The sequence below is a fragment of the Belonocnema kinseyi genome, chromosome 6 (assembly GCF_010883055.1).
Source record: "Belonocnema kinseyi isolate 2016_QV_RU_SX_M_011 chromosome 6, B_treatae_v1, whole genome shotgun sequence".
NCBI lineage: Eukaryota > Metazoa > Arthropoda > Insecta > Hymenoptera > Cynipidae > Belonocnema > Belonocnema kinseyi.
The window spans coordinates 81,038,637-81,049,108 of record NC_046662.1 but is presented as its reverse complement, the minus strand read 5'-3'; the positions used below and the strand labels follow the sequence as shown (position 1 = coordinate 81,049,108).

General features: G+C 32.0%; 1 long non-coding RNA gene across 1 annotated transcript in view; it reads right to left on the bottom strand.

The window, feature by feature from the left end:
• Positions 1-8,407: 8,407 nt before the first annotated feature.
• The window catches only part of LOC117174872, a 7,803-nt gene continuing 5,738 nt past the window's right edge, over positions 8,408-10,472 (bottom strand). Inside the window, exon 3 of the long non-coding RNA XR_004467389.1 lies at positions 8,408-8,560. This is a non-coding gene — a long non-coding RNA (uncharacterized LOC117174872). The remainder of the gene's footprint in view (positions 8,561-10,472) is intronic.

Here is a 10,472-nt window from a genome sequence, read left to right as displayed (position 1 = left end):
TTAAATCTTTGAAATGTTTTGAATACCTTAATTATTGTGAAGTTTCTTGAAATTCCATTAAAATTTTATAAAGTTTCTTTTAAAATGGTTAAAATATTCTTAAATCCTGAAGGTCGTATAAAATCCTGCAAAATATGCCCCTTATAACTCCTTAAAAAATCTTTGGAAATCTTCTGAAATCCTTGAAATCCATTGAAATCCTGCAATTCTTTGAAGAAATTCGTTGAAGTGCGTTAAAATAAGAGAAAATCCCTTACGATTACATGAAATCTTTTGATATTTATTGAGATCCCTTAAAATATTTAAATTCTAATGCATTCCTTTGAGATCTTGCAATTTTTTTAATTCGTTATTGAGAGCCTTGAAAATTCCTTAAGTTTACGAGAATCCTCAATAATCTTGCAAAATCATCTAAATATCCTTTAAAATATTTGGAAATCTTGGAAATCTTTAGAATACTTTTCAATATCCTGAAGTAAACTAAAAAAAATAATAAAGATAAATCCGTTGAAAATAACATGGAACCTCATAAAAAATCCTTTTAAATCATTGGCATTCTCTGAAGTCTCCTGGAATCGTTCAAAACACTTTGAAACTTTTTTAGTTTTATGAAATCTTTCAAAACCTTTATGAATTTTAGGGCATTTTTGCAATCGCATAAATTTGTTTACGCCTCTTAAAATTCCTTTAAAGGTGTAGCCAGGTTTGAAATTTAAAAAAAAATCGAATTTTTTTTCTTGTTCAGTCCCTATGTATCCTTAGAAATAAGGTAGAAACCCTTTTTGCCCTCAGAGCGTATCAGAAGTAGCCAAAAATGAATTACTTCGAAAGTCCTCGAGCGGTCGGAACGCATAATTTTTCGTACTTCAAACTTCAAACGCGTTTATCTCGAAACACGTTTTTTTGGGTTCGTCGCCACGATTCCAGCCGATCTACTGGGCCATCATCAGTCATCAGATCGCCCAGAATTAGGCGGATATTGATGAAAAATAAAAAATAAATTTTTTTCCTTTAGTTAATAACATGCCTTACGACAGACTAAAAAGTTGTGAATGTTAAATAAAAATAAATAACAAAAAAACGGTGTTGAAAAAAAGGTCATTGAAACCTGGCTACCCCCTTAAACCTTCCAAGTAATATTGAATCCCGTAATTAATTCTTATAAAATCCCTTTCACTGACTTAACATCTTTTAAATGTTTAAGATTTTTAAATTAATTTACTCAAAATAATTAAAATCCTTAAAAACTTTCTGATTCCCCGTTGAAGCTGATTAAATTATTTTTAATCCTTCAAACAATTTAAAATTTGATGAAGTCCTTTTAAATCCTTAATAACTTTTGAAATCTTTTAAATCTTTTAAACTTTTTCAAAAACTTCGGCAGAACTGCTTTTAGGATTAGTCTTAAAGACTTTTACCATGTTTTCTGTTCGTAAATTCCAGCCCATGAGCCCGCTTCTGGTAGCTACAGTACATACGAATAAATATTAATATGCCAATTTTTTTACACGAAAGATATTTAAAGAAAAAAGGTTTTTACATACAAGAAAAAAGAAACCTAATTTATATGTAAAAGATTTAAAGTTAGATAAAGTTAGATATGAAGTTCGATATAAAATTCTTTGATAAAATTGGGAATAAAAAATTATTAAATTTTAATCGTAAATAATTTAAATTCAGTAGAGTTCTTATGCTTTAATTGTGATTGAACTTTTCTTCTATGTATGGACCTTTTAATTTTCATGATTCGGAAAAATATTTGGTAATATAGAAATAACCAAAAACTTGGTTTTGCTTTTAGAGGCAACCCTGAAATATTTATATTAAGAATTCGACTGCTAATAAGAAACTTAGCGCACATATAGTGCGCAAATTATGAGTACTCGTTTCTTTGTAATAAAATATGAGCGATAAAACGTAAATAAGTGGTCGCTTTTAGGCCGCTCTTCCAATTAAGATTTATCATCAGTAAAGTTAACTTTGTATTTTCTTTCGAAATTTCTTTAACGCAATCATGGAGACTTATTGCATTTTATCAATACCTTGCGATATACTTTTGACGCGTAATGTGAGTTTGCATAAAGTATATGAACAATTCTTAAAGCAAATATTCTGGCACAAAGTGCTGAACAGCGTTCGTCGATAAGGCATGAAAGTGGATAAACCCTTTTTGGATGCTTGAGATTTCAGAAGCCATTTGGAACTTCGGTGTCGCCACTTACGAAGCTCATTGTTTAAGGAATAACGCTCTTGAAAGGACGCGCCGATCTTCGCAATTGGCAAGATTCCTCGTAACTAAATGCCGTAAACTTTATACTCTCCTTGGATTCTTCCCTATCGCTGCAAAATCGAAACGTGAGATAGCCACATACCGATCTGATTGGGGATCTAGGTTCAGCATTCTCGCTTGGGCCATCGACCTTTTGCAATCTCAAAAATGATCTGAAAAACGCTAATAACACAAAAAAATCTATGTATGTATCATTTCAAATTATTTTCACAATTCTTGTCTCCCAAAAATATTTTTTCTAAGTAGATGATGTCCTAAACTATGATAATCACACAAAATTCCAGGCTAGCATTGATTTTAATTGAGAATTGTTTTATTTGAAAACATCGGGCCATAAATGAATTTGTTTTATCCCTTGGCCATTAAAAACTATTCGCGACTATTTAAACCATTTTTTTCTTAATTTAATTATTTTATTACTGTTCATTATTCTTCTAGTATACTGAGCAAAAAAAACTTCAATCAAAGAAAGTAGCCGGGTAGAAATTATAACCTGGTTCTTTAGAGGCCCTGTCTAGATTTCCTATTTTCTATCGAGGCCCTAAAGTGGCAATCTATCGAGGGCACAAGCGAAAGCGTCACGCTCAGCTAGCGAGGTCATCAGTAGGCAACCCAATGAGGGCCTATTAATAGGGTCTTTATAGAATATAGATAGTCTCTCACACACTATTATTCAAAATCATTTACTATTGTTTCTTATTTTGTTGCTTGAAATAAAATATTATTAAATTATTAAAAAATTGATCATGCTTTAAATTATGAAGTATGATGCTATGGTTGCAGTAATATTAAAGTTTAACTAGCACATTGCCATAATCCATTACCAGAAATTTTTAAATCAAATAAGGAAAATATGAATCTAATTCTAAAAAATATTTTCTTTGCAAAAGTTTAATCTAAAGATTTTACACCTTTCTGTAGCCTCTGACAAACAATTCTCCGTTTTCTCGTATTTTTATTGACATTCGATTATTAACTATACTCCGCACGTTATTCTAAAACTAAACTTATTGTTAAATTTGACTAGAGAAGACTTATTACTAATAACTAAAGACAAACGCAGTTTATTAAAATATCCGCAAACGCCGAGAATCGAACGGACGCACCGCAGGATTTTAAGTCGAACGCCTAATCACCATAGCTACGATGTCACGCTGAGTGCCGTATCATAAATGCTTGACGGCATTCATCCGATGCTTTAGAAATTTTTTCAGAAAAAAATGAATTTTTTGAAAGTTTGCATCTCGTTAATTTTTTTTTAATTCGTTCTTTTTAAATTTAAGTATAATTAAGCATAAGAACATTATCGTTCTTTCTTGCACTCACAGCTGTATTACCCGTTTTATCTTTCGAGGGCTTTACAAGGTCCCCTCGAGAAAATAATTAATTGATAGAAATTATTTTTTAAATATATCTTTATGAATAAAGCTTTTCATTTAGTTTAATTGGAAAATATAGTGCTACAAAGTGAGTATATAAATAATATAAGACAAGTAGCACACGACAATAACCTGTCCAGGGCCAGCAGAGGGGAAGCCTAGATTCTTCTAGATAGGAAATCTGTCTGCGGCCTCGTGAGAGCTAATATTTAGTTTAGGCATAAAGAGGCAATTTCTACCCGGGTAACTAATGCAAATAAATGATCGTACTAAATACATACATCCTATAAAACATTTCTTTATTACTAAAAAATGGTTTCATCTAAGCCAAAAAAATGAAACTAGTATTGCAAATGAATATTTACTTTAGTCAGTAAAATATTAACTTATCGAAAGAAAGTTCTGCTTGGTTGAAAGAAATAAGAGATTTGTGTTTAAAAGTGTACTAAAATGTGGCTTTAACTTATTATAACATTTCCTTTAAACAAAGCAAAGTTCATAAAATTCAGTAAAAGTTTTTCTTCATTGGAACATTTAATTCCTTTTTTTTACTGAAAATTTCCCGACATTTTAATAAATATTTCTTGGTGAGGAGGAAATGGGTTTTTAATATTATTGTGATTCTAATATGTAATATATTGTTCATAATAAGTATGTGACAAAGATGATTAAATACATATATACAATTAAAAGCAGCCAGGCGACCCACACTTTTTACGTTTCGATCCCCCTAAAATCAGTCCAAGGCCATTTGAAAGCAGCCCCCGACACTTGAATGAAACAAGAGTTTGGTGTAGGATGAGATGACATACATTTTTGGCTAACTGGTAACGTTGATGCGCCACCTGAAGGTATTTTTCCTTAAGTACTGAAAGTTGCATATCAAAAATTTACTGTGAAAGAAATATTCATTTATAATAATCCATTTTTTTCATTGATTAAATTAGCTTTCTTGCAGCGGAATTTATTAACATTGCAAATAAAAAATGTGTGTACTGGAGTAAATGTATCATTGAAACAAATGTCCCATGATTTAAATTTTTTAAATATTTATTTCAACAAAATACAAAAAATGTATATAAAAAAAGTATTTTCCTTATTTTGAATAATATCTGTTTAAATTAATTAATCGCAGATTGTTTATTCAAACGACGTTATCTTTTAATAAAGTAGATAAATATTTACTTATTTTAAATCTCTTTTTATTGTATAAAAAAGTGAAAGGAAACAAAAGTACAGAAATTGTCAACATGAGAATTAGTAGGGAGGAAATGGTATATGATGCAGAAAGAATACTAGAGGCTTTTCAGAGACTATTTTAGGAGACAATTCGGAAATGAAGCTATAGGACACCACAACTGCGATGTTGAACACGATGCGATGGAAAACTCAATTGAAAAAGTCTGTGTCACTAAGGTTAGGGATATAATTAAGAACTTGAAAAACGGTAAGGCTGCCGGGGTAGACGGTATTAACTCTGTAATGCTTAAACACGGTGGCGCGTGCATACCACATAGACTGTGCAAATTGATAAATTTATGTTTCGAGATGGGAGACGTCCCAGACGATTGGAAAGAAGCGATTATTGTACCAATATAGAAGAGAAAGGAAGATAAAAGCGAGTGCAATAATTACAGAGGAATTAGCTTTTCAAGCACCGTAAGTAAAATATATTCAAAAATACTTATTCTTAGGGTAATGAAAATAACAGAAGCAAAGATTTGGGAAGTCCAAAGTGGGTTGATGCCAGGAAGGTCATGTACGGATCAAATATTTAGCTTAAGGCAAATAACAGAAAAAAGTTTGAGAGTAGGAAAAAAAGTTTTCTGTGTATTTGTTGACCTAGAAAAAGCTTTTGACAAGGTAGATAGAAGTACACTTTGGGAAGTCCTGAAAGAGTATGGAGTCAATGGATGGATCCTACAAGCTATAAAAACAATATATACAGGTATCAAAGCGAGTGTAAGAGTGCATGGGAAACTGAGTGACTGTTTCGATATTATTCAAGGAGTTAGACAAGGATGAGTTATGTCTTCATGGTTATTTATATTATTTATGGATAAGTGTTTAAGAATGGCTCTCTTCGACGAAGAGGGTGTGGATCTCGAAACAGTAAGGGTACGTGGGTAAGCGTTCGCAGATGATAAGGTTGTTATGGCAGAGTCTATCGAAGACCTAGAAAGAATGTTGAATAAACTAGATGCAACAATGAAGAGCATGGGCCTCAAATTTAATGCAAATAAAACAAAAACTATGGTGTTCGAAGGAAAGAGTGAGAAAACACTATGCAATATTCTATTAAATGATGAGAGAATTGAACAAGTTAATAAGTTCGTATATCTTGGTAGCTTATTTACTAGGGACGGGAAGATAGATGAGGAATTAGATAGACGAATAAATGAGGGTAAGAAGGATATTGGTAGAGCAGGTCCCCTTATCAGAAGTAAAAATATAGCAAATAAAGCTAAAATGGCAATATATAATTCTATATTTGTACCGACAGTACTATACGGTAGCGAGACATGGACTTATCAAGAAAAAGATAAGAGTAAAATTAACGCAATTGACATGAGATTCATGTGCATAATATGCGGGAAAACCCTGATGGACAAAGTAAGTAACGAGATAATTCTAAAAGAATGGGGTGCAGAAGAGACGCTTGTAGACACATGGGAAAGAAATCGGTTAAGATGGTTCGGACATGTTGAGAGAATGCCAAATGAACGACTAACGAAACAAGTGTATCAAGGTAAAGTAAATGGCAGCGTGCCCAGAGGTAGACCGCGTAAAGAATAATTAGAATGTGTGAATGAGACCCTACTTAGAAAGACATAAGAAGTCACAGAAACACGAGAGCCTGCATGAAAAAATGCATGGACATAAAAGAAGCTAGAGAAGTATGCCAGGACAGGTAAGTATGGCGGCAAATAGTTAATAAAAAGAGTGTCAATTGAGTGAATGACGTCTGAAACAAAGACCTTGGCTACTAATGGTCCCAAGTGGGGAACCTTACATAACGACTTCGTGAGGTTCTTCGCTTGGGGTGATTGCTAGAGAGATTGATGAGCAACCTGGATCGGAGCAGTGTTGCGGAACGAACTTATTATTTACTTAAATAGCACGAGAATTCTGGATCAATCTGAAAAATTTCTAACCCTTCCACACACTACTCCTTTCCCCTACCGAGTGAGTCACGCCTACCCCGAAAGGGAAATGGCTTATTGGTGTAATAATAATAATAATAATAATAATAATATAATTATTCATTTCCAATAATCGTGACTACTCTTAGCATCGGATAAATTATATTTTTTTAATTTAATATATAATTATTTATCTGGAAGAAACATTTCTTTTCCTCAAAGAAACCTAAACAACTTGATCCATCGATGGATTATGAAACATTTCTTAAGGCGTAAAAAACAGATTCAAAGAAACTAAAAATATTTGCTTGTCTTAAAGAAATATTACCAAATAAGTGATTTATTTAGGTCGAGGTATGACTCTGTTAATTATCAACAATATTTATTTATCGAAAGTAATTAAATTATTGATATTGTAATTATAAATTATTATTGATTCTCATAAAAATACTACAGAACTGTTTCTTTAAAATTCAATAACTTTTTCCCAATTATTCAAATTGTACTGGTAACCACCTCGTACTGGTTTCCCATATATTTCGAGAATAACATGCTATACTGTTTATCATTTTAATCTAAATTGTCCTTTCAAAGTACGGAGAAATTATTTCCACATATGTCGAACGATTTTAGAAAAAATTATCATAATAAAAGTCTTCGAAAGGTATGTTAACTTGTTTTGTAACCTGCAAACTTCAACTATGTTCTCGGATAGGTTTATTCTTTGCTAATTACGTAAACTCTAGACCGCTACAGAATTTACGAGTTTTATTAAGCAAATGGAAAATAGCTGAATTTCTTTAACTTCTAGTGAATATAAATATTATTCCTTTTAGTTCCACTACCACAGTAAATTGATACGTTCAGAAGACCTTGTAAATATATCTTTAAAGAATATAATATACCAACATTTTTGCAAAGAACCAAATAAAATGTATTTTTTCTAACGCACGCACGAAATGTTCGATTTTCGACGTATGTATTTCGTGCGGGAAGTGACCAATTCCGAAATCGTGGTAAAAAGCAGTTATAAAAAGACTTTTCTTAGCTGTTGCGCTTGCGCTCATTAAGTAAGATTACTTTTTCTTGCGGTTGCACTTGCGCATTTCGAGTCAGAATTACTTTCCAGGACTGTCGGAATCATAACCTCACCTCATTATAATTTTACGCTTGAGAGACTGATTGTGAGTAGTGAATAGTTATTGGAGATACTCAAAGTGATAAGTTACCATAAATGACGGATAAATTACCATAAATTATCGATAAATTACCGAAAATTTTGGAAACTTTTAGATATATGAAATTATCGGTAATTTGCCAGCTTTTCATAACTTTCTGAAAATTTTTCATAAATTTTAGGAAATTTTTGAAATTTACCAAATTATCCATACATTTTCGGAAATTTTTGAATTTCTTCCAAAAAGATTCGGATACCATAATTCGGATAGCATAAATTTTCAAAAAATTGTTTTTTATTGTTTCTTAAATCGAAAATTTCCCGCATTTGTTACAAAAATATCGTGTGCTACAGAAGCCAAAAGTAGGCATTTGAAACTCTTGTGAAGTTCACAGTACTTGAGATCGGCTCATTTTTCGGTCGTTTCTGGCTCGTCTTCGGCTCATTTACAGCTCGCCTCCAACTCGCCTACAGCTCCCCTTCAACTTGTCTCTGGCTCGTACAACTAAATTCACACTCATGTGGAACTGCCTATTTTCCGCAATTGTAGCCTCAAGTAGTTTATTTCAACCTTAGAATGAAAATTTGTATTTTTAAAAGCAACTTCTGATACTATTTGTTTCCACTACCCTCATTACACTTTAAAAAAACATTCTTAAACATCCTGCCATGGCAATATTTTATAATTAACAAATTGCCGGAAAAAAATATCTGTGAGAAGGAAAACCAGACATAATTTTATTTTATTTAGAAAGCAAATGATACAATTATTGTCATGGGGAATCAAATAAGGTGGCAAAAAAGGAAAGCCAGAATAAAAAGGAAGTCCCATTCCGAATAAAGTTCCACTTAATCACTTAATACGTGAAATGCCAGTATTACAGTAGTAACTTTTTTTAACGTTTCTTAAAAGATCAAACAGGGATAAAAGTACTAGAAAAATTTTGTTTTATTATTTCTTAATACGGTTTGATAGGATTAATGTCCCAAAAAGTACTACAGAAATAGGACAAAAGTACCACAAGAGTTAAAAATAAACAAAACTACTAGAAAAGTTACTTTTTATTTTTCCACAATTTTTACTAGCGCTCATGGGAATTATGTTCCAAAAAGTCCTGAGAGACTTAAAAATACGTCATGCTACAGCTCAATTTTTAGAGACAAAATACCAACAAATTTTTACTTAATTAAGAAAAAAATATAAGTGTTCATAGCCTGTGTATTTGACTTAAGTTCTACTGGAATAAAACCTAAAAAGTTCATAATTTGTCCAATGCTATCAGAATTTACGTTCCAACATTTTTCTAGATTATTTTCTTTATTTATTGGGACATGTATTGAAAAGTATACAAACTTCGGGAAAATAAATTTGAACTTTGAGCCCTTTTGGTTCCAAATAAATGTTCAATGACGAGACTACTTTGGAACTTTTTTGGAAGATGATGGCTTCTAAAAATAAAAAAATAAAATTAAGTGGGAATGTTTTATTTCATTTATCACAAAAAAATCTTGCTGAAACAGGGCGAATCTTGGAGTTTTTCGTCATTTGAATTATATTTCAGTAGGGGGGTTGAAAACTTGTAAAGGGTAAACAAAATTAATTAAAATTTTTCTATTAATTTTGACTTGAGAATTATCCTGCTGTCACAGGACCTATTTTTAACTATCTTCCACTTCATTTGGTACTTCAATATCAAAGTAGTACTGCTCTTGTACATAAAGCTTAGCACTTGTACAATTTTCAAAACGACTAAATAAAATGAAACTTTTCCAGTAAGTTATCCTTATTTTGACTTTTCAGTAATTCTAAGAAAAATTGGTATTTTAGTACTGATTTGTCTCATACCAGCAGTATTTTCATGGAACGTGATTCGGAAACCTAATAGGACTCAAATGGTTTGTTTTTACCATAAAAAAGCGTAGTCTTGGATAGAAAAAAGGAACCATGAAAAATAAAAATTTGTTTTGAGGTTTAAATATGCTATCGTTTTGTATTCCTAAGACGGATAAGAATTTCGTTGAGTGGCATTTGAAGCGGAATTACAAGTAGAGTAGAAATTCATGCGCGATTTCAAGAAAGGCTCTAAGGTGTAAAAAAGTAATTGTTTACATCCCGTAATGTCCAGACATCCAGACAAGTATATCTGAGCGTGTTGCAAGTTTTTTGCTGTGGAAAATTAAGTCGAAAGAAATAGAATTGCAGTCAGGTCCCAGTTGGAACTCTTTATGACGCCTTTACATGTAGCTTATGCTCCTGTACACACCGCACTTAGATAACAATTTTTGCCCTCGCTCTATTGGTGCTTGGGTCACGCTATTATAACCGCTGTAGAGATAGCATAATCGCGATCGTAAACTACGATTTTACGGCGACGTTTTTAACTGGAAATTTACCTCTATCCTTCTCTCCCTTGACTGCAGTATCATTAAAAAATGCTCAAATCTCAGACTTGAAGCACAAGGAAAATGTTTTCAGCTATAAC